This window comes from Callospermophilus lateralis, chromosome 10 (genome assembly GCF_048772815.1).
Source record: "Callospermophilus lateralis isolate mCalLat2 chromosome 10, mCalLat2.hap1, whole genome shotgun sequence".
In the NCBI taxonomy this organism is placed as follows: domain Eukaryota; kingdom Metazoa; phylum Chordata; class Mammalia; order Rodentia; family Sciuridae; genus Callospermophilus; species Callospermophilus lateralis.
Window position 1 is genome coordinate 43086250 of NC_135314.1, and position 3564 is coordinate 43089813.

General features: G+C 43.9%; 1 pseudogene; it reads left to right on the forward strand.

The window, feature by feature from the left end:
- Window positions 1–1982: 1982 nt before the first annotated feature.
- Window positions 1983–3142, forward strand: LOC143407801 (splicing factor 3B subunit 4 pseudogene; annotated as a pseudogene).
- Window positions 3143–3564: the final 422 nt, after the last annotated feature.

Sequence of the window (3564 nt, forward strand, 5' to 3'; positions counted from 1 at the left end):
TGAAAGTCTGACCATGCCCATCCTCTTTCTCTCTGCTCTTGTTCAAAATGTGACTGTTCGTACATGCACTTCCACCCTGATGCGTCATCCTCCATACCCTCACCAACGGAGCCTCTGATTCTGGACTTTGAACTTCCAAAGCTGTAAGCTAAATAAAACTTTTCTTCATAAGTTAGCTGACTCAAGTATATAATTGTAGGAATGCAAAGCTGACTGACAGACTAATTGAGAATGACCACTGTCTTAAGGTGTTTACCATGTTGTGTAGGAGACAGAAATGTCAATAGTAGCTGGGTGCAGTGTGCACGCCTATGATCCCAGTAGATCAGCACTGAAACAGGCAGGAGAATTGCAAGTTCAAAGCCAGTTTCAGCAATTTAGTGAGCTCCTAAGAAACTTAATGAGACTCTGTCTTGAAATACAATATAAAAAGGACTGGGGACATGGCTCAGTGGTTAAGTGCCCCTGGATTCAAACCCCAATACCAAAAACAGAAACAAAAACAACACTTGTCAATAATACATAACCATAAAATGATGCAGAGAAAAACAATCTGCAAATCATCTGCCCAATCATAAAATCTGAATCATTTTGTCATTCAGGTCAAGAGCCTACCAAAGCATTCAGGAAGAAGCAATGTAACGAGCTGAGAATGGAGATAACTGAGTAAAAACCCATCCCTTTGGACAACTGCATGGTGAACACATTGGGGAAATGCCAACTCAGGATGATGCATATTTCTTAATAAATAGCAGTTGCCTGAAATTTTAAATGGGCATGTTGAAATGCTGGAAGGTTAGGGAGAACATTGACCTGAAAAAACTCATTTGGCAGCTTTAACAAAGTCTATCAGTATTCTGGGACTCCATTTCCACATCTATCAAAAGGAGAACTTGGACCAGGTACTCTATGTGTTCCTTTCAGGAAAAATAACACAAAACCAAAATTTTGATGCTATAGCACTGAAACAGTTACAATCACATTAGGTGGCTTGATTAATGCTAAACTGAAAGATCTAACTATTGAACCAATAGGCAAATATATCTATGTGTGGGTGATGGAATTAAAGAACATTTCTCATAAATTAAGATTATGCCATAGTATATACCACATTGTTTGAGAAGGAGCATTCATGAGAAAATGAATCAGTGGGCATTATTGATATTTTCAAAACCTTGTAAGAAGATCTGTGTAAAGTTTATTGCAGTATTTCCCCTACATCAATGATTACTCATTTCCCCCATTATGTCCAGGGACCTGCTAAAAGACAGGAAGTAAAAGGTATTTTAAAAAGGAACATTTTTTCTGGATGATGAACTAAAAAGAGGGGAGCCAATTAAAGAATTGGCCTTCGTTAACATTTCGTGTCATGTGGAAAAGAATGAAACTGATATCAAACATCTTGATTTGGGAATGTCAGTCTAATGGGAACAATCTTGCAAAATTTTATGAAGCCAGGGGGTGACTAAGGTAAGCCAAATTGTATTAATAAGGTGACAGGCATCCAAAGTTCCAGTTAAGACAAAGAGCAGTGGTACAGTATTCAACAGGGATAGCAGCCTCCACATTCCAAAAAGCTTGAGGAGCCAAAAAGAATAAAACATGTCAGGGCCATCAATTACCCCTATTAGGATGTGGGTTAGTTCTGAGTGGAATTCAGCATGGATCAGAAACATTATTCTTTTATAAAAACCCCGGGGGCCTCCAGACTAGAAAACCACCAACGGAATCCTGATTGCCGAATGTTAAAGAAAACACAATTGGGCAGAAGGATTTATGTGGGACTAGAAATGTAATCATGTGATACCAGATTTTTTTTAATGACTTCATCTGTAAATGAAAAAAGTTCAACAGATATGATTAGCCATAAAAGTATTAACATTCTGAAGAGAATAATGAATCTCATTACTCCAAGGAAAGATTAAGAATTATAATTTGAGAGGGCAGAGCTGGTGCTTAGAGACAGCAAGAGCTCTTTCGCCATGGCTGTCGGGCTGAACCGGGATGCCACTGTGTACATGGGGGGCCTAGATGAGAAGGTTATGAACCACTTCTGTGGGAACTCTTTCTCCAGGCACGGCCCATGGTCAACACCCACATGCCAAAATATAGAGCCACTGGTCAGCACCAAGGTTATGGCTTTGTTGAATTCTTGAGTGAGGAAGATGCTGACTGTGCCATTAAGATCATGAACCTGATCAAACTCTATGGACAGCCAATATGTGTAAACAGGGCATCTGCTCACAACAAAAGTCTGGATGTAGGGGTCAACATTTTCATTGGGAACCTGGACCCAGAGATTGATAAGAAACTGCTTTATGATACCTTCAGTGCCTTTGGGGTCATCTTACAAACACCTAAAATTATGTGGGACCCGCATACAGGCAACTCCAAAGGTCATGCCTTTATTAATTTTGCTTTGTTCGATGCTTCAGATGCAGCCATTGAGGCCATGAATGGGCAGTACCTCTGTAACCGCCCTGTCACTATATCTTACACATGCAAGAAGGACTCTAAGGGTGATCGCCATGGCTCAGAAGCTGAATGACTTCTAGCAGCCCAGAACCCACTCTCCCAGGCTGACTGTCCTCATCAGCTGTTCGCAGATGTACCGAATGTACCTTCCACCCCCAATCCTGTGGTGCCATCACTGGGGTCTGGGCTTCCTGCACCAGGCATGCCTCCTCCTGTCTCCTTGCCACCTCTAGTGCTGTCTCCTGGAGCCCTCTCACCTCGGATACCTCCGGCCAAGCCCTCACCACCTATGCCTCCTGGGGCTGGAGGACATAGCCCTCCATCATCAGGAACCACAGGGGCTGGACATCCTGGTCATGGACATTCTCACCCTTACCCGTTCCCACCAGGTGGGATGCCCCATCCAGGGATGTCCCATATGCAGCTGGCCTACCATGGCCCTCGTGGCTTAGGATACCCACAGGCTGGACCTCCATGCTCTGGGGGGCAACCACCACCCCGACCACCACCTGGAATGCCTCATCTTGGACCTCTTCCAATGGGCATGCCCCCACTGCCAGGACCTCCACTTGGATCTCCCATGGGTCACCCAGGTCCTATGCCTCCTCATGGTGTGCGTGGGCCTCCTCCACTGGTGCCACCTCATGGATACCCTGGCCCTCACTAGGGCTATCAGTGGGGGCCCCTCGCCACCCAGACGCCCCCACCTCCAGTTCCCTGTTGTGGCTCACTTTGGGGCCCTTTCCCTCGGTAAATTCTGGTTCTTCTTCCTCCTGTTATATCCTTCTGATATCCTTTCCATTCCTTGGACCAATCAGAGTTGCTAGAGCTCCTTGGGGCTAGGGCACTAATCCCTCTCAGTCCCCCACCAATGCAATTGCTCTTAAAGGAGGTTTTTCTTTTCTTTTTTTTTTTTTTTATTATTTATCTTTTTACTTTTTACATTGGTCCTAAGTGTTTTGCAGATGCCCAGAGAAAATAAAACTATGCTACTTGTTTAAAAAAAAAAAAAAGAATTATAATTTGAGCCAGGTACATGCCTATAATCTCAGCAGCTCAGGAGGAGGCCCAGGCAGAAGGATTGCAAGT